At 36.5% G+C, this 25,889-nt stretch overlaps 1 non-coding gene across 1 annotated transcript; it reads right to left on the bottom strand.

Annotated features, from left to right (window-relative positions):
• Positions 1 to 6,909: 6,909 nt before the first annotated feature.
• Positions 6,910 to 7,017, bottom strand: LOC146906336 (small nucleolar RNA R71). Its single transcript, XR_015020905.1, has one exon. It is a non-coding gene; the product is annotated as a small nucleolar RNA R71 (small nucleolar RNA).
• Between the last annotated feature and the right edge of the window lie 18,872 nt (positions 7,018 to 25,889).

Genomic DNA, 25,889 nt, shown 5'->3' with positions numbered 1-25,889 from the left:
TAGAAGGCATTGGATGCTTATCCACTGAAGAGCGTAGGCAAAGGATATAGTACAATTGTACAACCACTACTCCACTCTTCATGTCTGCAATAGTACAAGATAACAAATGTGTCTACGCTCGTTATTCTCTATTCAAGGAATGAATTTGAAATTGTTCCCTCCTAGGACAATAACCATATCAAGCAACATACCATTGGTGATGATCAAGCTTCAACAACGACTCTTTCGATGTGCTGGCAATCATCAACGTCTCTTTCAAACCTATATATAAAGGAGTGAAGACTTGAAGATTGTAAGAGAGACTCAAGAACAATTTACTAGTGCCAAAACTCTGCTGAATTGTTTTCACATCAAAGTTCACTTAGAATTTCTTAACAACTTTCATATCTTAGCAATTCTAGAGTTCACTGATTGTATATCAATTGTTCAAACCTCAAACAATTTTGTGTAATTCTATTTGATTAGAAGTATCTTGCTTTTGTGCTTGAGCAAAAGAAGATTCTTGCGTGTGTGCTTGAGCATAGGAAACCTCTTGCTTTTGTGCTTGAGTAGTTTGAAGTCTCTTGCTTTTATGCTTGAGCAATTGTAATTAGATAACATTTTTAGTGAACTCTCCTTGGAAGTGCAAGGGGGACATGACTACTTCCGGATTGTGGAAGGAACCTGTATAATTGCTTTGTGTCTTTCTCTTCTCTTCTCTCTCTCTCTCTCTCTTTACATTATCCGCTGCATAAGACTGAACTCTGTTCCAGACTCTGAACTCTATCAAACTTTGAACATTGGACTTAGTTTTAAAAAGAAGAATAAGCCACAATTCAACCCCCCTTCTTGTGTTTTTCTCACCTTCAGATGTTGTTGCGGGTATAGTCGAAGAAACGTGAGCAGACATCGTTGCCCCCAGCGCTTCTGTGCGACTTACGCCAACAGTTGGCATAACTTGTGGGATTTGTTGTGAAGTAACTTCCAATGTTGCATCTGCCACCGATGGATTTGATGGACTTGATTGTGAATCATTGTTACATGTATTACGTAACATTTCTGGGAGTTGTTTCTTATTTCTTAAGAACATGCACAACAAGAATCACAAGATTTTAAACAGAACTAACAAACTAATAAGAAATAATGCTTTTTATGTTCGTTTCTGAAACAAAAATACAAACAGTCCCATTGGGCGTGCCAATTTGTTTACCTTGGTTTTTGGTAAACAACCGCTGGTTTCCAGAAAGTATGAATGTTCTTGATGTAAAATATTAATGTAACCGTCAGAATCAAACACGCATCGAATCTGTTGAAGTAAATTGCTAGAAAGAATAAGTAAATCACAAGGAATCTACAGGGATAAACTTAAATTGCATAAATTTAATGTAAATTGGTACACAGATTCATACATTTGCAACTTGTTACTCGTTTCTCCTTGAATGCGGATAGTTTGAATGTGTAAGTTTTGTGTGTGATTGAATTGTGACCCGTTTTTCCTATGAAAAATTCTTATTTATACTAAATAACTGCCTAGTCAGAAACGGTCGAACATAACTGCTAATAACTACTCCAGATATCTTTTGAATTTCAAATGACATCTCTTGACAGTAACTGCTGCTTGGCTTATTAAACCGGCACCAACTTCTCTTCAAAATTTTGCTTGCTTGTCGAAGCTTCACCATCAAACGGCAGAATCTCTTTTAGTCCATAAACTTGATCCAGCTTGTGAGTGGAACTCATTTAAACCTCTTCAAATCCTAAGTCAAACTTAATTGGCTGCATTTATTGTAGCCTGTCGAAAATACAGGCTAACAAAACTTCAATTTTGAATCATTTTCAACAGAGACAAAGCAGAAAGTGAAGATATTTCCGAAAAACAGAATTCACCAGAGACAGTTACGAATGCCATCGAAGACATAAAGAATAGAAAACGAAAAAGCAAAGAAACAAAAGAATTCCCCTTTTATAGACCTCAGTGACCAAGGATCAAACAGATGCGGATAAAGGAAACCAAAGATTTACGATTCAATGGTTGAGATATGATTTTGAGCCAAGGAAAACACACGAGTAGTGCGCGCGTGCGGCTCAAAACCCAGAACGCGTGCAACACCTGAACTAGACACGTGGAAAGTGTAATGCCTTATTTCTATTAAAGCGATAAAACACGCGAATATAACGAATATTCAAGAAATAGACGCTACGTCTCAACAAAAATCCAAAATCATCATGCATATATAAAATATCTCAACAGTCACAGCGGATACAAATCATATATCTCCAACATATACATGCCATGGTCAAAATACATCATCATATAACATCCTCCAAGTCCCGACAAGTGGGCAAGTCTCAACAATAAAATAAAAACAGAATCCAACAATAATATAAAGACACGACCGCCTAATCAGAGCCTAAACCTACGACTCCAAACGATAACGGAGATAGCTCCCGCTATCCAAGCACTCACCAAAAGCAACTACTCCTGCACAGCGTCTACCCATCCATACAGACAGATAGACGGCAAAAACCACTGGAGGTTAGCTTTACATTAATCACAATTAATAAATAATAATTGATATAAATGAATCAATTCAACTTTCAATAGTTTGCATGAACAATAAATTTTCGTATACATTCATACAATCACTCCAAGTATCACAAGCAACACTCATCAAACAATTATCACCAACAACCTCCTTCACATATCACAACAAGATCTCATCTTTATATGCAATGCGCCTATACTTGACACATATATGCATGTGGTACCATACAACAACGTTAGATGCCAACCGCACATCTATGTAAGAGTACACCTCCTCTTACCAACAACTATGTAAAAGTATACCTCCTTTTACATTTCAACATACGACTCATATGATATGATGCATGGACATACAACAACGACTCGATAATGCACAACTTCAACATAACAACTATCAACGACAATGTAAAAGTACACCTCCAATTACATTGACTATCTCAACAACAATTGCATTATCAAGTATTTATGTCCACACATTCAACAAATCACAATTAATAAATAAGAGTCATCAACATACATCAACGTCAACTACAAAATATCACAACAATTCCATATACTCCTCATAAACCAAGTAAAATGGAACAACACAACATTTCATGATAAATATCATATTCAACCTTCAACAATCATCCACATATCCTCAATTAATCATATAAAACCATTCACGGAAGATTTATAAGGTAGTTGGTTTAAAGGAACCATTTCAACCAAGTTCGTCGATCTTACTACCATTTTCAAAATAATTGAAGCTATTGAACCAAAACCAAGTAGACAAGATCCAATGCCTCAACTAAGTACATCTTTAGGCTACATATAAGTGCAGTAGAGTATACCTTGGCGTTTCACCGGCTAAACAAGACGAAATCATGAAATTCACAGAGTTCGTCTCACTTTATCACTTTTCAAGAAAATCCCATTTTCAAAGCAAAACAAACTAATAGGTTTAATTGTGTAAACAACATACAACCTTAACCCTACTTCAATCCCATTTTGGACCATTTTTCAAAAGTTTAATGAAATTCACAAAATCAAGTCCAATTCGATTCAAATGAAGTTCCAGTAGGTTTAAGTGTGTAAACAGAGGTTAAACAAGTCAAAAGAAAATTTTTAGAAAGCTCGGATTGGTCCCCAAGTGCACGAAACGAAAAATCAAAAATGGCTGATCAGAGGGTAGCATGCTTAAGCGACCGCCGCTCGCTTAAGCGTCCGAGTCACAAAAGCTATTGTGACTGCACGCTTTCAGCACGCTGGCAGCACGCTTGCTGCTCGCTTAAGTGTGGTGAGCACGCTTAAGCGTCCTCTATCAGTCTGTCAAAAATCAGTTACGGGTTCCAACCCTTTTTCATCCAAAATCCCAATTTTGATCATTCCAAACCCCAAAGCTTAATCCCAAAGATGTTTATAGGTCACATACACTTCGAAACACTTAAACATGCATAAGTTTTGAGATTAAAACATCAACACAACAAAATTCATAAATTCGCCAAACTTCCACAACTTTCAACAACAACAACAATCTCATCACCAACCCACCAATTCATGATACCCAATGCATCAATTCATCAACAACACATTTAACAACAACAACAACAACATCTAATCATGAATTTATCCTCACTCTAACAACCACAACAATATTCATCATCAATTTCACCCAAGAACATGTCATATGCATATATACCCATTTTGACATACCAATTCCACAACAACAACACAATTATCATTCGATTCATGTATATAATGATGTCATCAAAATTAAGCACGAATTTCTACATCAAAATTCAAATTAACCACTTAAGCAAAGAATTAGGGAAGAACTACAACTATTAATTATGATTAAAATCTAACCCTCTTACCTTAATTTTCACAAAATCAACTAAGGCTTCACTTTAACTCCCAAAGACTTGGATCTCTAGATCTTCCTCTTCAACCCTTTCTCTTCTCTTGCTCTTTCTCTCTCTACCTCTTCTCTCAAAATGAAAAATGATGGTAAACCCTATTTTCCTCTAACACTAGAGTTTATATAGGCTCAACCTAATTGGGCTCAACTTACAATGTCTTAATGGGCCTAACCCATTACTAATCTAATTCAAAATGTTACTACTCACTTAACGGTAAAATACAATAATAACGATCACCTATCGGTAATAAAACAATTCACTATAACTCCCTAGCACTTAGTAAAATAATAAGGCTCTCACTAAGCACTAAAAATTATCCTCATCAAAATTACTAAATTACCCCTACTCACAAAATGACCAAATGCCCTTGAGTCCAAAATGAGTAAAATACCCTTCTAACACCGAATTCTACAACTCCCAACGAAAAATACACACAGAGGCAATTAATCACATATGAGCACAAATAATACACATAAATAAATAATAAAATAAATCTAGCGAAAAATCGAGCTGTTACAGAAAGCAAAACTGAACAGCCATCACGTCACCAACGTTCCGTCTGAAGCATTAAATGCCAGCTACTCCCACTAACTCATTGTCTCCCCCACCTACTCGAGTGCGGGATCGAAGTTTCCTGACGAAACACATCAAAGGCCGTCCGGCTTAGACCATCAACGGACGCCAACTTTTTACGGACGGACATAAGTGATGAGTCATTATTTAGTCTATTTTTATATGTTATTTAGTTTCGTTTTATTTAGATTTGAATTTATTTTATTTAAATATTGTTTCCTTTTTGAGCTATTTTACTTCAATTGCATATTTTTATATTTCAGGAATGAATATTGGATGGAAGGTGTCTTGGAGCAAAAGAAAGGAGTCTGGAGCTGATTTGGAGCGAAAATACGAAAGATTCGGAACAAAAATATAAAGCCCCCAAGTCAGAAGCTTGGCACGGTCCGTGCCAACATGTGGCATGGCCGTGCCACCTCACAGAAGGCCTTTTGCTGCTTTTTCTTCAAGCCCAAGTTACTCTGTTTTAGTTTTACCGAATAGCCCTTGTAGTTGCTTAGATTTTAAGTCAATTGTAAAGCTATAAATAGAGTAGCTCTCCATCACAAATATTCATCTTTTGTTCTTGGAATAAAAGTTCACTTTTACTTTATTGTTATTCTTCTTCTTCTCCTTCTTCTCTATGTCTACAATGAACGTTAGTGAGTAGACTCTTCTTGTCTTGGGATTGTTGGATAAGTCTAATGACGTAATCCTAATCAAATGAAACCATAAACCCTAATTTTATATAAATTTACTTTCTAATCTAAATTCACCGTTTTAACATGAATTAACCATTATCAAACTTTGGAAGCGAACGCGGAGGGTTTGATAATTGTTAATTCATTATCTCAAATATCAATTCATAAAGCGAACGCGGAGCTTTGATATTGGAACAAGTGAATTTAGACAGGGATTGCGAAACATGAGAATAGTCTAGCAAACCTTGAGACATATAAAGTTTCGATCTTCAAGGGTTCCAAAGGCAATCACCCGTGAGAATAGGTGTGGTTGTTGGAGGAATACACTCACTGACTTCGAGAGAAGCTTTGATACGCTAAAGAGAAACTTGTCTTTAGAAAGTAAACCAAATATAAAATTAGAGGTTTAGGGTTTGTTTGTGAAGGATTCATTGTTATGATGAACCAATAATCCCAAGGCTCTTTTATTTTATTGTTGTTATTTTCGTTTAACTAAACAAAAAAAATACAAATTTCTACCTTTTAAACTTTCAATCTAATCATTGTTAAAAGTTAATTAAATTCATAACTCCCTGTCGGAACGATATCTCTTTATTACTACTTCGATAGACCGTGCACTTGCGGTTTGTCCTATCAAGTTTTTGGCGCCGTTGCCGGGGAGTTATTGCAATTTGATTAATTTTTTTTTAACGATTAGACTAAAAAAAATCTTTTTTCTTTATTTTATTTTATTCTTTTCTTTTTATATTTTATTGAAGAAAAAAAAAACCTTTTCCTTTATTTTAATTTATTTTATTTTATTTTCTCTTTATTTCTTTCTTTTTCTATTTCTTCTTTTGCCTTTAACTTCTTGGGAAGATAATAACGATATGGCTAAGGAACGCTCTCTCAAAGAGTATGCAATCCCATCTTCAAATGAGTCATACGATGCTATTGTGTACCCAACGGTTGAGGACAATTTTGAAATAGAACCTGCACTTGTTCACTTAGTGCAGCAAAATCAATTTTTCGGATCACCCACTAAGGATCCGAATTTTTATATTTCAACCTTTTTAAGACTCAGTGGAACCGTGAATGCAAACCAAGAGGTCGTAAGGCTACACTACTTTCCTTTTTCCTTAGGGGGAAGTGCTAGTGCTTGGTTTCATTCATTGGAACTTGGTTCTATCACTTCATGGCATCAAATGAACCAAGCTTTTCTTGCCCGATTCTTTCCTCATTCTAAAACTATTCACTTAAGGAAACAAATCATACAATTCACTCAAAAAGATGGAGAATCTCTTTACAATGTGTGGGAGCGTTTCAAAGAAATGCTTAGACTTTGTCCCCATCATGGTTTAGAGAATTGGCTTATTATTCACACATTTTATAATGGCCATTTGTGTACCACAAAAATTTATGTCGATGCAGCTGCAGGTGGAGCTTTGATGAATAAAACATACACAGGAGCTTATGCTTTGATCGAGGACATGGCACAAAACCACTATCAGTGGACCTACGGAAGGGACATCACTAATGTTGCTCCTTCACCCTCTAAAACGGAGGTAGGTATGTATAAAATTTCTACCCTTGATCATCTATCTGTTAAGGTGGACACACTTTTTCAAAAGTTTGATAAATTAAGTGTAAGTATTGTCACACCTACTCCTGTTTCACCACCATGTGAATTTTGTGGAATACTTGGTAATACTAGTGTTGAATGCAAACTAGGTAGTGCTGTTGAAAGTCCCGAGCAATTAAACTATGATAAATATAATCAAGGGATGAGGCCAAATCAAATTTTTTACAACAAAACACCTCAAAATCCCTTTGTACAACAAACAGCACCACCCGGTTATGCAAACAACCAAGGAGTCCCTCAAAAATCCAGTTTGGAAATTTTACTAGAAAAATGTGTTATGGAACAATCCAAGCAATTTCAAGAACTTAAAACTCAAATTGGATTTTTGAACGACTCTGTTGTCAAGCTTACATCTAAAGTGGACTCCATTTCTACTCACCAAAATTTTCTAGAGACTCAAATCTTTCAAGTAGCCCAACAAGCGGCTACTTTCTCTCAAACCTCCGAAGTCCTTCTAGGCCATACCGAAACCAACCCCAAAGACCATATAAGCGTCATTACTCTTAGGGATGGTAAACAATTAAAGGACCCCATTGTAAAAGTTAAAGGAGAGGTAGGGAGTGATTAGCCTCAAAGTGAGAAAGTTACAGGAGAGAATGAAAAGTCATTTGTTTCACCATCTCATGAGCCTAAAATTCCTTTAACACAAGTGTTTGCTAAATCCAAGTTAGATGAGCAGTTTAGAAATTTTATTGAAATACTTCCAAACAAATTGCCACCTAAACTTAAGAATCTAGGAAGCTTTTCCCTACCTTGTGTCATAGGATCTGAAACTATAGAAAAAGTCATGTGTGATTTGGGAGAGAATGTTAGTTTGATGCCATTGTCCCTTTCTGAAAGATTGGGTATAGGATAGTTAAACCACTTTCTAAGCGTCAAGCTAATGACTCTAAACGAGCGCTTCGTGGGAGGCAACCCTTGACTTTTATTGCTTTTATTTTTGTTTGTTTTGTGTTATTTTAATTTGTTTTGTAGGTATTTATCCAAATATGATGCAAAAAAGTGAAAGAAATTTGAAGCCATTGACCAGAAACCAAACCCAAAAAAAAATTCTCAAAAAAAAAAAAAATTCTCAGTTTTTTTCCAGAAGCTTGGCACGGCCCGTGCCAACCTTTCAGCCAAAAAAAAAAACAAAAAAAATTATTTTTTTTTATTTTTTTTCCTTATTCAAAATACCCTCTTTCATCCTTTCTCCATAACTCTCTAAACCTCACTTAAACCCAAACACCATCACTAAACCAAACATTCACCCAAAACAACCAAAAATCAAAACTAAGGTCAATGGCTTCCAAGAGGAAAGGTAAGGAGATTGAAGACTCCGGAAGTGATGCAAGAAGCAATCAACAGCCCAGAATCATAGGATCAAATTCAAGGATCCCGAGCAAAGGAATATGTTTAAATCTCTAATCTCTAGAATTATCTCTACTTATAGGTACCTTAATGTTAATGCTATGGATAGATTAGGAATAGAGGATAATGTGATTAGGCTGTTGAATAACACAACCCCTTGCTTAGGTACCTTCAAAGGGTTATGACACCATATAGAGTAGGAAAGAGGTAGGGAATGATGAGGAATGTTGAGCTGTTTATATTGTGGGATATGCTTTATAACCATCCTATTAACATTTGATATTATTTGCTTGCTTATCTTGTTTCAATTGTTAAAAAGAAACCGGATCATAAGGGTGTAATAATGGTAGGTTGAATCATCACTTTTATTGGTAGGAAGTTTGGGGTGAGTGTGAATCAAGGGATCAAGAGGATAGAGGGAACTATTATCTAGACTTATATACTCTCACTACTTTGTCCTTCCTTAGAACCCATGACCATACTCACAATTACCAATATGAATGGAAAATTAGAGCTTATAGTTTGATTATTCTATCTAATCCGGACTTAACTAATCTGGAGGTGGTGGAAAATTTGCTTTATGTTGGTACTAACCCACAGGTACATAATGATGGTGATGATGATGGTAATGAAGAGGAGGTAGGTGCAAACTTGCACCATGAACAAGAAGCCAGTGGAAGCTATAATGATGAACGGTGGGCATGGATGCAAACCAAAGTTCAAAGAATAAGCACCGAGAAACAAAGACAAGGTGTTGAAAGGAACGATGTCCAAAGGAGCAATTGAATAAATGACGAAAAAAGCACATGCTCCGAAACATGATGCAACACTTTCACCCTCCAAAGTCCACCTTATGGACCTCAATAAAATTGTGAGCTTTCCTCTTCCTCTACTCTTCTCTCTTCTACTTCTTCTTCTTCTTCTTTTTCTTTTATTTTTGAATCAGTGAGGACAATGCTTCTCCTAAGAGTGTGTGTGTGTGTGTGTGTGTGGGGGGGGGGGGGGGGGGGGCGTAATAAAGTGTCTAGAGTCGTAGTTTCCAAACTCCCTTGAACTTTATTCTTTTGTATTGTTTTTATAGCAAAAGGCATGATTAAGTAACTTGTTTTTAATGTAAATCATGGCATAAATTTTTTTATTTGTCTTCTCTTAAAAAGGTTGTTTCTTGTGCATGAAAGTAATTTCTTGTGTTTTTAGTGTTCTTGCTATACCCACATCATGTTTTATTGTGAAAATTCTCCAATGAGAAAAGCACCCGGTTGCAATCTTTGAGTAAATGTATGAGTAGGTATTTTAAGGAGCACATTCTATCTTTAGTGTTAACTTAGACCCTTAAAAGTCTTTAGAGTAAAAGTAATATAAGTTTATGTGGGAAATAATCAATGTTCTTTATTGTTATATTCTCTAAATTGTTAAAGTTAAATGGGGCGGGAGAATGGCACCAACATGTGGGGGAAAGGACAATCCCTAACTTCCTAATTGTGGTGGTGACTCCCTAATTGAACTAAAGTTCCAAATTCCTCCAATGAGGAAATAAATTCATCAATGCTAGGGGGAAAGGACACCCCCTCCAAAAAGACTTCCTACGCGGAGATGAATGAAAATTTTGCAGCACTACTTAGGGTGATCTTGAATCTAGGGGGAAAGGACACCCCTTCCAAAAAGACTTCCTACGAGGATAGATAGCCCCTAAGCATCTGCAGCCCCTTTGTGCTTTAATTGTTAATCTAATTTAATTTTAACTAAATTCACATCACTCTTATATGAAATGAAGAAAGGACTTTTCTCGGTTACTTTAGCATTAGGGATAGAACCTGTTCCTCATAATATCTGTCTTATACAGGAGCAAGAAAAGGGTTGGACTGCACACACACACTCACTTAAAACTTGTTGTTGGGTTGAATAAGTTCACAAGGAATGTTTGAGGTTGTGATTAGTGTACTTGAAACAAAACCTTAGGAGAGGCATGATTTTTTCAATTGTGTTGCCATGTTTAATCTTTTTGTTGCTACTATGTCTATTGCCTTTTGCTTGAGGACAAGCAAAGATTCAAGTGTGGGGGAGTTTGATGAGTCATTATTTAGTCTATTTTTATATGTTATTTAGTTTTGTTTTATTTAGATTTGAATTTATTTTATTTAAATATTGTTTCCTTTTTGAGCTATTTTACTTCAATTGCATATTTTTATATTTCAGGAATGAATATTGGATGGAAGGTGTTTTGGAGCAAAAGAAAGGAGTCTGGAGCTGATTTGCAGCGAAAATACGAAAGATTCGGAACAAAAATATAAAGCCCCCAAGTCAGAAGCTTGGCACGGCCCGTGCCAACATGTGGCACGGCCGTACCACCTCACAGAAGGCCTTTTGCTGCTTTTTCTTCAAGCCCAAGTTACTCTGTTTTAGTTTTACCGAATAGCCCTTGTAGTTGCTTAGATTTTAAGTCAATTGTAAAGCTATAAATAGAGTAGCTCTCCATCACAAATATTCATCTTTTGTTCTTGGAATAAAAGTTTGAAGGTGAGAAAAACACAAGAAGGGGGTTGAATTGTGTTTTGAAAAATTCTTCGTTTCTCCTAAAACTGAACACACTGATCAGAAGCTAAGTGAAACAGCTTCTGAAGTGGTAATCAGAATCTAAATGCAGCGGAATAAAACAGAGAGAGAGAGAGAAGAAGAACGACACAAAGCAATTATACTTGTTCCTTCCACAATCCGGAAGTAGTCCAGTCCCCCTTGCACTTCCAATGAGATTTCACTAAGAGTAATATCTGATTACAATTGCTCAAGCACACCTGCAAGAGACTTCCTTTGCTCAAGCATACTTTGCAAGAGTCTTCCTATGCTCAAGAACACAATCAAGAGACTTCCCTGCTCAAGCACAACTGCAAGAGACTTCTAACTAAACAAAATTACACAGAAAATTGTTTAAGGTTGAACACTTGATATACAATCAGAGGTGCTCCCAATACAAATCAGATACAGACTCAATAACTTAAGAATTTCTAAGATGAAACTTTGAGACACAGAAATTCTAAGTGAATGCAGAACAATTTCAGCAGAGGTTTGGCACTTGTAAGAATGTTGTGAGTCTTTCGTTCAGCATTACCAAATCTCTAAGTCTTCACTCCTTTATATAGAGGTGTGAAAGAGACGTTGTGAAATTGCCAGCACATCAAAGAGTCGTTGTTGAAGCTTTATCTTTCACCAATGATCTTTTGCCTGGTTTGGTTGTTGTCCTATGAAGAACCAATTTGAAATCCATTCCTTATCCAGAGGAACATCTATGCAGGCGAAGCCGTATTCTGGAGCTGTTTTCTTGTCTTGTGGCGTGGACACAAAACAGAGTAGTGGAGAAGGTGGTTGTACAGCTCGTACAAAGTACAATGTCAACGCTTTTTGAAGATAAGGTTCCAAGGCCTTCAAATCTTCACCAAAATGACCGTTGCAACCATCCACTAATCTTCTGCAGTGTTTTCGAATCCAACAGACAGCTTTTGAAGTGTTGATCTTTGAATCTTCAGCTTGTGGTGATAATCAGCTTCTGATGAGCTTCAGCTTCTGATGAAGTTGCTTCTGAACTATCTGCTTCTGATGGCTATACGCTTCTGAAGGCTATACGCTTCTGAAGGCTATACGCTTCTGAAGGTTATCTGCTTCTGTTGACCTTCAGCTTCTGATGATCTTCAGCTTCTGATGACGTCATCATTCTTTAGTAGCAGTTATGACTTCAGATGCACTTCTTTTCAGATGCTTTCAAGCTTCCTTTTCTTTAGTCCATAGCTCTCTATTTGTTCTTCAGAACCTTTATATGATGTAAATTTTTAACTATGGTCATGTACACTTGAACAAATATTAGCTAGTCCAATTTACAATTTTTAATACCTTGTTATCATAAAAACTCTTTTAGGTTCATTGTTAAACACATTTTGTTCCAACAATCTCCTCCTTTTTGATGATGACAAACAATAGTATTTAAAATTGATCAATTGTTGTTAATCTAATTAACAAGTTGACTTTGGGGTTCTGAGGTTTGTAAGCTAAGAATCTGAGGTTTGTAAGCTCAAACTCCCCCTGAGTCTGATAGTCTTTAAGGTGAGGTTAGTAAGCTCCCCCTAAGTTCTATCCAGATTAATTAAATTCATTTAGCGTACAAAAATAATATCAGAGCTTAAAATTGAAAGAATTAACTTATAGATAAGAAGAATGGTTCAATTAATTTTTATTTGAAATTTGATACTCCCCCTTTTTGATACACCCCTTTTTAGGTAAAACGAAAGGATAGAAGTTTTTCAAAATTTTCAAATATTATTAATGGGGCTCAGAGCCTTTAAATACTATCACATATACTCCCCCTTTTGTCATTAGCAATAAAAATCAAATAAGCAATCAAGACAAAAAGATTTGAGAAAAAAACCTCAAACATGAAGAAAGTATAACTATAATCAGAACCTATAATCTTATCAAAATGTAATCATAGTATAAATAAGCAAATTAGAGCAATGAATATGTATATGAACAAAATATGAAGGCATAAAGAATCAGATCCAACTAAGCAAGTTAGTATTATTCATAGGCAGTAAGAAATGTAAAACAAGAGATGTTCAGAAGCAAGAAATGAAACAGCTAAAACAAACAACAAACAAAAAATAAACACTAGGATGTGCAACTAAGGTTTGGTTTGCTGTTGTTTCATCATCTTCTCCATTTCTTCTGCTTGCTTCTTCAACAGTTCTTCAAGAACCTGTTGCCTCTGGAGAAGAGCCAATTCCCTTGCTTTATAGCTTCTTGCTGTTGCTGTGTCATCTGCTGCCTCAGAAGCTTGAACATTCTAGCTTCTCTTGTCATGTACTCAGCTTCTGAGTAGAATGGCTTGTTTGACAGAAGCAGCCTTGAACTTCTCTTGGCTAACTCCATATCTTTCAAAAACTTCCTTACAGTAGCAGCTTTGATTCTGATACATTTCCTACGAACAGATGTTATCATATCAGTAGCTTTCTTCTGCAAGGATGCCCATTGTTCCTCATAAGCTGATGATAAATCAATTGCCCATCTTTGCTGAAAAAGATCTTGCATCTCTGAGAGGATCTTGAGTAACTCAACTTCAATGTATTCAGATTCCAGTATGTTCAAGGGTGGTTGTTCAAGAATTTCTAGGTCTGAAGGTTGGTCAGAAGCACTAGGGGAAAGGTCTTGAACAGGAATGGATTCTGGAATGATGAGTTGTTCAGATGGAGTTGAGGATGATGGTTGGTCAGAAGCAATGTGTGAGGTTGAGGTTGAGGCTTGGAGATTGGCTTGATGATTGTCAATATCCATGGGAGTGGGTTTGGGTAAAATTTGTTCTTCTTGTGGTTCAGTATGCTCTGGTTATGGGTTAGATTGAAGTGGTTGTTGTGCTGAAGATTGTTGAGTTTGAATGTTAGGTTGGGGGTCAATGTCAGCTATGGGTGATTGTTGTTGTGGGGGTGATGAGGGTTTGCGTGGTTCTGGTGTTTGATGTTGGGGGCTTTCTGAAACAATTTTCTCAGAAGCAACTGCTTCTGAGGTTGTCTCAGAGGCTTTCTCTGAAGTAGGTTCAACATTTTCTGGTATGATCATGTTGAGCGGTTGAATGTTAAGAGGTTGAGGATTATGGCGGAGGATAGTATCAATGACTCTGTCTCTCTGCTCAGCCATTTCTCCTAGCTTCTGATTGATTATATGACCAACTGGTTCATAAGAGCTTGACTGAGAGGGCTTTTTGTTGGTCTTGGTTGATGTTGAATGGCTTTTTATTGGTTTTCGAAAAAGGAGTTCTATGGGTATATCATCATCAGAATCTGATGATGATGAGGATGCGGAATCTGATGATATATTGACTACCTCTTCTGGTTCATGATCAGAATCCTTCTGAGCAGATTCACTTGTCATCAGCATCAAGTGCTTAGCTTCTAAAACTACAGACTCTTGTAGCTCAGATGCAATTTCCAAGACTTTTTCAGCTTCTGCCTTCTTCCTTTGTAAATCCTTCAAAGCCAAATTAGAAGCAGCTTCAGCTTTCTTGGTAACATGAGGAAAATCCTTGGTCCTCCTCAAGGCTGGTTTCCTCTTCCTTTTTGGTATAGCAGACTGATCAAGAGCAATACCAACATCCAGGATCAACCTTGAATCCATGTCTTCAATAGCTTCTTCAATTGATGGCATTGCAGAACCACCAATTTTAAGCTTATCAGAAGTGACCTTTGCCTTCTTTGCAGATTTTTCAACTTCCATGTATTCTTCTGCAGTCATTTTTCTTTTTAATCTTCTGCCTTTTGCTAGAGGCACTGCACCACCATACATTTCCTCAGGTACCTCATCCAACCTAATGACCTTGTTGGTTGCCTCATAGTGATCTTTGATGTAGTACATCTGCACTTCAATAGGATCCTTTTTGCAGATGGGTGGAAAATCTCTCATAAGATCAGACCTGACATGGGATTCACTTAAATCAGTTTGAAGCTTGGTGACCTCACCGATTAGCTTCATATGCAAGAGTGTATGGGCATTGATGAACTTCCCAGTTTTAGTGTCAATCATCTTATCTGTCAAAGCTTCAACACTGCTTAACCTGTCCAAAACTCCTCCTTGATAGAATATTTCTGATAAGAGTCTTCCATAAGGAACCCAAGGACAGTTCTGTAGCTGACTCTTTTTCAGACATTCTATCAAATATTTGAACATGTATTTTGGCACATTCACCTTTTCCTGTTTGATGAAGTGCTGGAGAAAGACTTTCTGAACCAAATTGGGTTTCTCATTTCCACCACATGGAAGTAAATCTTCATTCTGAATCTTCAGAAGCATCTTCTTTTCCATGTTTAAGTCAGCATATTTTCCTTCCTTCGTGGAATTATATATGACCAAATTAGTTTTTTCTTTCCAAATGTGTTCTTCAGCAGCATTTGAAAGATCAATTCCAGAATATTTTCCAAAAGCTTCTAAACCAAGTACAGCTTCTAACTGCCATTCAGCAATCCTTACTGGAATTCCATAAATACTGGACCTGATTTCGATACTGGTAAAAGGCTCAAGTCCCATTTCTTCTCTCGTCTTCCCCTCCAGTTCTGGATAAATCAACACCATTTGACTTTCTTCTGCTAAAGACGCTATTTTGTCATAGATTTTTGCTCTTACCCAGAAGTGCCTAACCAATGCTTCTTATGTTGGTCCATTCAACATCTTGAAGTATTGCATGAGTCTTTGCTTTTCATAGTAGCTTCTGATCCAACACTTATGAAAAGCTAGTGATTCGAAATCCACTGGATTTTCTATCTGAACCTTCAGTTCCCATTCTTCTAGTTTCATGCTTCTTCCTCTGTAGTCATACTCAGGAACCTTTCGTGCAGTAGATTCTGAAACTATTGAGCTTGATGATGCCATTTGATGATTGAAGAAGAAGATGATTTTAGGGTTCTAGGGTTGAGAGAATGCGCTTACTTCGCAAGAGGTTTGAAAGCAAAGTGTTTGTTTTTGAAGTGAGTAGTGTGTGAATTGACAAAGTGTTAAGAGTAAAAACGATTGCAATTCAAAAGAGACAAACAAACATAACATTAATGACAAATTGGGGGCGCGTGAAAGTACTTTTCAAAGCTATTAAATCATCATTGCCCTTTTTAGTTATACACCAATACAGACAGGCCACGTCAGAAACTTTAAGATTAACTACCAAGTTAGTGGGTCAGAAGTTACCATAAAAAGTAACTCCCAACGTTTCCACTAACTCTACTATTTAGAAGCATAAAATCCAGCTTCTGGACTTCAGATGCTGATGTCATCATCAGAAGCGAGTTTTCCTCAGAACCTCAATAAAGAGCTTCTGATGGACTACTGCTTCTGAACTAACTTCAGAACCTAAAATCCTATTCAAGAGCAAGCAAACATTTAATCAGACACAAAGTGCATGTTCAAATTTTTCTTTATAAAATCAAACCTTTCAACAGTTAAAGGCTTAGTAAATATATCAGCCCATTGATTTTCAGTATCAATGAATTGTAAATCTAAAATTCCTTTTTGAACATAGTCTCTGATAAAATGGTGTTTGATTTCAATGTGCTTAGCTCTTGAATGCAAAATTGGATTTTTAGACAAACAAATAGCAGCAGTATTATCACAATAAATGGGAATACTGTTAGCAATTATCTGATAGTCTTCCAACTGATGTTTCATCCAAAGTAGTTGTGTACAACAACTTGCAGCTGAAATGTATTCTGCTTCTGCTGTAGACATAGCAATAGTTGTTTGTCTTTTGCTAGCCCAGGATATAAGATTATCACCCAGAAATTGACAATTGCCACTGGTTGACTTTCTTTCAATCCTATCACCAGCATAATCAGCATCACATAATCCAATTAGCTTATAATCTAAGGATTTCCTATAAAGGAGTCCAAGATTAGTTGTTCCTTTCAAATACCTGAAGATTCTCTTGACAGCAGTCATATGAGATTCTCTAGGATCTGATTGGAATCTTGCACACAAGCATACACTGAATAAAATATCTGGCCTAGATGCAGTGAGGTATAACAAAGAACCAATCATACCTCTGTACAGCTTCTGATCTACTTTAGCTCCTTCATCTTCTTTGCTTAAGGTGCACGTAGGGTGCATTGGAGTGTTCATCACTTTACAATCTTCAAGCTTGAACTTCTTCAGAAGCTCCTTTGTATACTTTGATTGATGAACATAGACTCCATCTTTGCATTGATTAATTTGAATGCCCAGGAAAAACTTCAGCTCTCCCATCATGCTCATTTCAAATTCATCCTGCATTAACTTAGAAAATTCCTTGCAAAGAGATGCATTAGTAGAACCAAATATTATATCATCAACATATATTTGCACAACAAGAATATATTTCCCAAGGGTCCTTCTGAAGAGTGTTGTATCAACCTGTCATCTTTTAAAATCATTTTTGATTAAGAAATTACTCAGTCTATCATACCAAGCTCTGGGAGCTTGTTTCAAGCCAAATAGTGATTTCTTCAGTTTAAAAACATGGTCAGGATATTTAATATCCTCAAATCCAGGAGGTTGCTTGACATACACTTCTTCTTCAATGACACCATTAAGAAATGCACTCTTGACATCCATCTGATATAATATTATGCCTTGATTAACTGCATAGGATAGAAGTAACCTGATTGCTTCCAATCTTGCAACTGGAGCAAATGTTTCAGTGTAATTAATGCCTTCTTGTTGACTATACCCTTGTGTAACAATTCTGGCTTTGTTTCTTGTTACTTCTCCTTGCTCATTCAACTTGTTTCTGAATACCCATTTTGTTCCAATAATGTTCTTGTGCTGAGGTTTGGGTACCAGATCCCACACATCATTTCTTTGAAATTGATTCAGCTCTTCTTGCATAGCTAAGATCCATCCATCATCTGAAAGTGCTTCATCAACTGTTGTAGGTTCAATCATTGAGATCAGTCCAATCATTGATTCTTCTTGTCTGAAGTATGGTCTTGTTCTTCTTGGACTATCTTTGTTTCCAATGATTAATTCCTCAGGATGTGAAGACTTGTGCTTGAATGTGTTTCTGGTTGGATCTGCTTGATGTGAGCCATCTTGTGCTTCATCAAAAGCTGTTTCATCTTGCGCTTCTGATGTGGGTTCAGCTTCTGGACTTTCTTCAGATTCAGCTATCTGATCAGGTTCTGGAGTAGCTTCAGGAACCTGTATCTCTGCAACACTTTCACATTGCTTTGAAGTTTTATCTTCAAGCTCTTTGTCATCAAATATGACGTGCATAGACTCTTTAACACAGAGTGTCTCTGAATTATACACTCTGTATGCTTTTGACCTTTCAGAGTAACCTAGGTAGAGCTTGGCATCAAATTTCTTTAGGTAGAGCTTGTTATTTAGAATGTAACATGTACATCCAAATTGATGAAAGTAAGAGATATTGGGTTTCCTTTCTTTAAAGAGTTCATATGCTGTTTTCTCCAAAATAGGTCTGATATAGATCCTGTTCTGGACATAACATGTTGTATTCACTGCTTCTGCCCAAAAATGTTTTGGTAAATTGTTTTCATGGATCATGGTTCTGGCCATTTCTTGTAAAGTTCTATTCTTTATCTCTTCAACCCCATTTTGTTGTGGAGTTCTAGGAGAAGAGAATTCATGGACAATTCCATATTTTTCACAAAAAGCTTCAAATGGCTCATTTTCAAACTCTCCAACATGATCACTTCTGACTTTCAAAATCTTTGATTCTTTTTCAGATTGAATTTGAGTGCAGAAACTACTGAATACATCACAAGCAACATCTTTACTCTTTATGAATTTCACCCAAGTCCATCTGCTATAATCATCAACAATGATTAATCCATATTTACTTCCATATAAGGATGCAGTCCTTACTGGTCCAAATAAATCAATATGGAGTAGTTCTAAGGGTCTGGAGGTTGAAACAATGTCTTTGGTTTTAAAAGATGATTTCACAATTTTCCCTCTCTGACATGCACCACAGAGTGCATCTGAATGATAGTCAATGTCTGGTAGCCCTTTCACAAGTTGTAACTTACTAAGCTTAGAGATTAATCTCCAGTTAGCATGTCCCAACCTTCTGTGCCACATCCATTTCTTATCATTCACTGATAGAAGGCAAATCACCTGATCAGCCAGTTCAGAAAAATTGATTTTGTAGACATTATCAACTCTCTTTCCCTTGAACACAATGGATTTGTCTTCCTTGTTGATTACAGTACAGTTGGTTTTCTCAAAAAGCACATCATAACCATTATCACAAAATTGACTAATGCTCAAAAGGTTATGTTCAAGACCATCTACCAACCATACATTATTAATTGAGGTAGAGGAATTACCAATAGTTCCTGTACCTATGATCTTGCCAGATTGGTTGCCTCCAAATTTCACACTTCCTCCTTCCTTCATTGTTAGACTGAGGAAGCTGGACTTTTCTCCTGTCATGTGTCTTGAGCAACCGCTGTCTAGGTACCATGATTTTTGCTTTGGTGCTGCTCTTAGACATACCTGCATCATTGACATTTTCAGATTTAGGTACCCATTGTCCTATGGGTCCTGAAAGGTTAGTACTTGAGGCTTTACTCTTCACTTCCTGTACCTTGTGCTGTGAGTTGGATTGCTTCTGATTAACCATCACCTTAGGTTTTGGTACTTCAGAAGCAGTAACTGTCTTCTTCTGAAACTTAGACTTCAGAACCTCGGATTTTGGTTTCACCAGACTCTGAGGAACAGGTTCTGATCTTTTCAGGATCCTGATCTTTGAAGTCTTGGATTCAGATTTGATCATAGCTTTTGGCTTAGAGTTCTTTTGCTTTGAAGTAATCTTAGCCTTAGAGCCAGAAGCTTCAGGTTCTGATTGAACAACAGTTTCCAACTCAGCACCTTCAGGTACAAAGAAGGTTTTCAGACCTTCCTTGATGCATTCACAACAAGATTTAAGATTGTTTTTCTCAAGTTTAACTTCTGGAAAACCAATTCCTCTGCCATTGTTCTTGTAAATGCTATAAATCATAGAAGTCACTCTGCTTCTGTCAATGCCAGATATGATAAAATCTTCAAGAGCAATTTCATGGTTGCTTAAAGGTTTTTCATTACACATTTCTTGTAGCTTCTGACATAAGAACCTGAGCTGATCTTCATAAGTTTTACACATGAAGTCAAAGCCCCTAAGTCCTTGTTCAGAAGCTTTCAGATCCAATAGAGTTGATTTTTGGTGTTTTACCAAATCAGCATATTTTTCTTTTAAATCCTTCAACTCATTGGTTCTTACTTCAAAATGTGTAAGAAGTTCTTTAAGTGACTCAACAAGTTCATCTCTGGGAATCTTAGAATATACCTCATTTTCATCTTCAGAATCTGATTCTGATCCAGCTTCTGAAGTTGCTGTGGCAACTAACCCAACTGCTACCTTTGCATCTTCATCAGCTTCCTCTTTATCAAATCCAGATTCACTTCCCAAATCATCCCACGTTGCCATTAAACTCTGCTAGATCTACTTCTTGAATTTGCTTGGTTTGAACGTTGACTTCTTTGACTTTTCCTTTGACTTTTCCTTTGAAGATCAGGGCATTCAGCAATAAAGTGTCCAGGCTTCTTACAGTTGAAGCATCCTTTCTGATCTTCTTTTCTTGAGCTTCTGGAGTTACTCCTTCTGGCTAGAAACTTTCTGTTCTTCTTGGCTAGATACTGAAGTCTGTCGGAGAGCATGGCCATTTCAGCAGCATCTGGTTCAGAATCTGAACTTGATTGTTCTTCCTCTTCAGATTCAACCACTTTGAGAGCTTTTGATGACTTGCCTTTGGATGGAAGAGCTATTGATTTACTCTTCTTATTAGACTCATGTTCATTAAGACTTAACTCATGAACTTTGAGAGAACTAACAAGATGTTCGACACTTAAAGTGTTTAAATCTTTAGCTTCCTCAATGGCAATCACCTTTGGTCTCCATCTTGCAGGCAAGCTTCTGAGTATCTTGCTCACATGGTCAGAAGCAGCATAGCTCTTCTTTAGAATTTGTAGCCCAGAGACTAAGGTTTGAAATGTTCAGTACATCTCCTCAATAGTTTCATCATCCTTCATCTTGAATAACTCGTACTGATGTACAAGCATGAGAGCTTTAGCTTCTTTTACCTTCTTGCTGCCTTCGTAGTTAGAACAGAGAGAAGCAAACATAGCTTTAGCAGTGGATTTGTCACTCATCTTCATGTACTCTGCTTTGGGTATGGCAGTGACAAGAGCTCCTCTGATAATGTGATGCTTCTTGTAGAGTTTCTTCAACTCAGGAGTATGTTTCTTTCTATCCACAGCAGCTCCTTCTTCATCAAGGTCTAAGCCACTAACACCATCTTCTAGAATATTCCATAGTTCTTCATCTAAGCTCATGATATAACTATGGAAGTTGGTTTTCCACCAAGAAAATTCTTCAGCATCTCCGCTGAACTTTGGAATCTTTCCAACACTGGATTTCTTGTCAACATTGTAATCATAAGCAACACTTTTGTTGTTGTTGCCAGATCCATTTCCAGAAACAGATTCGTCAGACATGTTTTTCTCTGATCTTGGACTGTTACACTGTTAGGTGTTATCAACAGAACCAAGGCTCTAGATACCAATTGAAGGTGAGAAAAACACAAGAAGGGGGGTAGAATTGTGTTTTGAAAAATTCTTCGTTTCTCCTAAAACTGAACACACCGATCAGAAGCTAAGTGAAACAGCTTCTGAAGTGGTAATCAGAATCTAAATGCAGCGGAATAAAACAGAGAGAGAGAAGAAGAACGACACAAAGCAATTATACTGTTCCTTCCACAATCCGGAAGTAGTCCAGTCCCCCTTGCACTTCCAAGGAGATTTCACTAAGAGTAATATCTGATTACAATTGCTCAAGCACACCTGCAAGAGACTTCCTTTGCTCAAGCACACTTTGCAAGAGTCTTCCTATGCTCAAGAACACAATCAAGAGACTTCCCTGCTCAAGGACAACTGCAAGAGACTTCTAACTAAACAAAATTACACAGAAAATTGTTTAAGGTTGAACACTTGATATACAATCAGAGGTGCTCCCAATACAAATCAGATACAGACTCAATAACTTAAGAATTTCTAAGATGAAACTTTGAGACACATAAATTCTAAGTGAATGCAGAACAATTTCAGCAGAGGTTTGGCACTTGTAAGAATGTTGTGAGTCTTTCGTTCAGCATTACCAAATCTCTAAGTCTTCACTCCTTCATATAGAGGTGTGAAAGAGACGTTGTGAAATTGCCAGTACATCAAAGAGTCGTTGTTGAAGCTTGATCTTTCACCAATGATCTTTTGCCTGATTTGGTTGTTGTCCTATGAAGAACCAATTTGAAATCCATTCCTTATCCAAAGGAACATCTATACATGCGAAGCCTTATTCTGGAGCTGTTTTCTTGTCTTGTAGCGTGGACACAAAACAGAGTAGTGGAGAAGGTGGTTGTACAGTTCGTACAAAGTACAATGTCAACGGTTTTTGAAGATAAGGTTCCAAGGCCTTCAAATCTTCACCAAAATGACCGTTGCAACCATCCACTAATCTTCTGCAGTGTTTTCGAATCCAATAGACAGCCTTTGAAGTGTTGATCTTTGAATCTTCAGCTTGTGGTGATAATCTGCTTCTGATGAGCTTCAGCTTCTGATGAAGTTGCTTCTGAACTATCTGCTTCTGATGGCTATACGCTTCTGAAGGCTATACGCTTCTGAAGGCTATACGCTTCTGAAGGCTATCTGCTTCTGTTGACCTTCAGCTTCTGATGATCTTCAGCTTCTGATGACGTCATCATTCTTTAGTAGCACTTATGACTTCAGATGCACTTCTTTTCAGATGCTTTCAAGCTTCCTTTTCTTTAGTCCATAGCTCTGTATTTGTTCTTCAGAACCTTTATATGATGTAAATTTTTAACTATGGTCATGTACACTTGAACAAATATTAGCTAGTCCAATTTACAATTTTTAATACCTTGTTATCATCAAAACTCTTGAAGGTTCATTGTTAAACACATTTTGTTCCAACAAAGTTCACTTTTACTTTATTGTTATTCTTCTTCTTCTCCTTCTTCTCTATGTCTACAATGAACGTTAGTGAGTAGACTCTTCTTGTCTTGGGATTGTTGGATAAGTCTAATGACGTAATCCTAATCAAACGAAACCATAAACCCTAATTTTATATAAATTTACTTTCTAAGCTAAATTCACCGTTTTAACATGAATTAACCATTATCAAACTGTGGAAGCGAACGCGGAGGGTTTGATAATTGCTAATTCATTATCTCAAATATCAATTCATAAAGCGAACTCGGAGCTTTGATATTGGAACAAGTGAATTTATACAAGGATTGCGAAACATGAGAATAGTCTAGCAAACCTTGAGACATATAAAGTTTCGATCTTCAAGGGTTCCAAAGGCAATCACCCATGAGAATAGGTGTGGTTGTTGGAGGAATACACTCACTGAATTCGAGAGAAGCTTTGATACGCTAAAGAGAAACTTGTCTTTAGAAAGTAAACCAAATATAAAATTAGAGGTTTAGGGTTTGTTTGTGAAGGATTCATTGTTATGATGAACCAATAATCCCAAGGCTCTTTTATTTTATTGTTGTTATTTTCTTTTAATTAAACAAAAAAAAATACAAATTTCTACCTTTTAAACTTTCAATCTAATCATTGTTAAAAGTTAATTAAATTCATAACTCCCTGTCGGAACGATATCTTTTTATTACTACTTCGATAGACCGTGCACTTGCGATTTGTCCTATCAATAAGTTCCCTAACAAAACGCATCGAGGGCCGCTGAACTAAGTCGTCGACAAGCACCATTGTTAAACGCCTCTTTTGATGCTAAAGCCATTGAGCCATAAAGGCATCAACGGCTTGGGGGGCAACTGTTATGGACCGTTCACAAGACCACTCACATGGTTACACGTGGCCGAAAGATACACCGCCTTAAGATTCCGCACTCAAAGGAGCACGCCAGTTTGCCTGCACCATGCTACACAGGTGCACGACTCCATGCAGGGATCACGCTACCCGTGTCTCATAACTGCCCTGATCATACGCCGCGTCTCACGGAGACGGTTATGCTCAAGGTGCGCCTATATAAGGGTGAAATTTCTTCACCCTCAAGGTACACATCACTTTTTACAACACTTGTTACACACTCTCTTTCAGTTTGATTACTGACTTGAGTGTTGAAGTGCTAACATGCTTGTAGGCACCCTTCGTTCCACCTCAAAGACTCATTGCCGCCGTTACCAACTCACCGAAGCATTCATTGCAACCGTTGCTACTCAACCGTTCTCACCGGACAGATCAGGAGATATATGAATATTTGGTGAAAATTGGGAAAATTTGGGAGCTTTTCATTTCATACCCTATAGGCTATAGCAACAGACAACTAGGAATTGCGGTTGTTAAAGGTGTATGTTGCTAAATGGCAAATTTCTTGTAGTGGTATATAATTGTCTTTATGTTTCCCAATTTAATAAAATGAATGCCTTTTAATAATTAAAAACATATCAAAATGTGTTATGAATAAAGGAAAATATGATGTGGATTGCCATTGTCCCTAGACCTTCTACATTCCTTAACTACTATGACTAAATGACTTTATTGATATTTAGTCTCATGGCTCTTCATGTAATTGTAAGTTACAACTATTGTATCCTATATATAGGACCTACATTACCATGTAAAGACACACTTGTGAAGTAATACAAAACACTCTTATGTTCTCTCTTTGTTTCTTTCTCTCTATTCTTATATACTTTATAATATCTTGCAATGCTAAGGATCAATTTCATAACTCGTTATCAGCACGAGGCTCTAAAAGTAGGTGAGGTAATATTGATTTCATTACTTCTTTTTATGATGTTTTGTTGAAGTTGCTCATGAAATGATATTTGGTTTTAGTGGATGATATTTTTCTTGACCCATATTAGTTCCGGGTAAGAAAATTTTCATTCTTCATTCATAATATATTCATGCTAAATAGTTTGATTGATCTCCTTCATTCTATTTTGTTTTATTTCCTTCACAAAGCTATGATTAATTTAGAAACTTTTCATTAATATATATGCTATCAAAATGGATGCAATAGTTTTATTCTATAATATTGGTTTAGTACGTGGAAATTTTGTACAATAATATTAATTGTTGTATAGTAGCTTATTGATTGATGATTTTGATTTAACTTTAGCAAGAAAAATTCTTGAAACTTATTAGTTTTGATTTTACACATAATTTTTTTTGGAAAAGTTCTTTGACTTGTATAATTATCATATTTTTATTTATTTTTCTTGTCAAAATCATGAAGAATTTAACATTGAAGCATCCCTGAAGGATTGCTCAAAAACAACGAAGATATTTTATAATATAGTTCTCGAAGAACTGTTTTTTCCTTTTGATATTAAAGCATCCCTGAAGTAAATTTTTCTTGTTTTAGAATACACCCTAGGTCAGCTGACTGTGCATTTTCGCTGATGTGGCACGCTGAGTCACCTTTTTCTGATGACGTGGCGTGCTGACTGTATAATTATTTTTATTTTTTATTTTTTTTAGGGTACACGTGGCATTTGTGATTTTTTAATTAAAAATAAAAAAATCATAATTTTTTTAAAAAAAAATCTGGAAAATTAATAAAAATTGAAAATAATAAAAAAATACCGAAAAACTGAAGAAAAAAAATGAAAACAATTCTGGAAAAATTAATAAACTTT

The sequence above is a fragment of the Medicago sativa genome, chromosome 7, assembly GCF_051527215.1.
Source record: "Medicago sativa cultivar Bolivia chromosome 7, Bolivia_mono, whole genome shotgun sequence".
Classification (NCBI taxonomy): domain Eukaryota; kingdom Viridiplantae; phylum Streptophyta; class Magnoliopsida; order Fabales; family Fabaceae; genus Medicago; species Medicago sativa.
The sequence above is the reverse complement of the archived record's forward strand: the minus strand, read 5'-3'. Positions and strand labels throughout refer to the sequence as shown.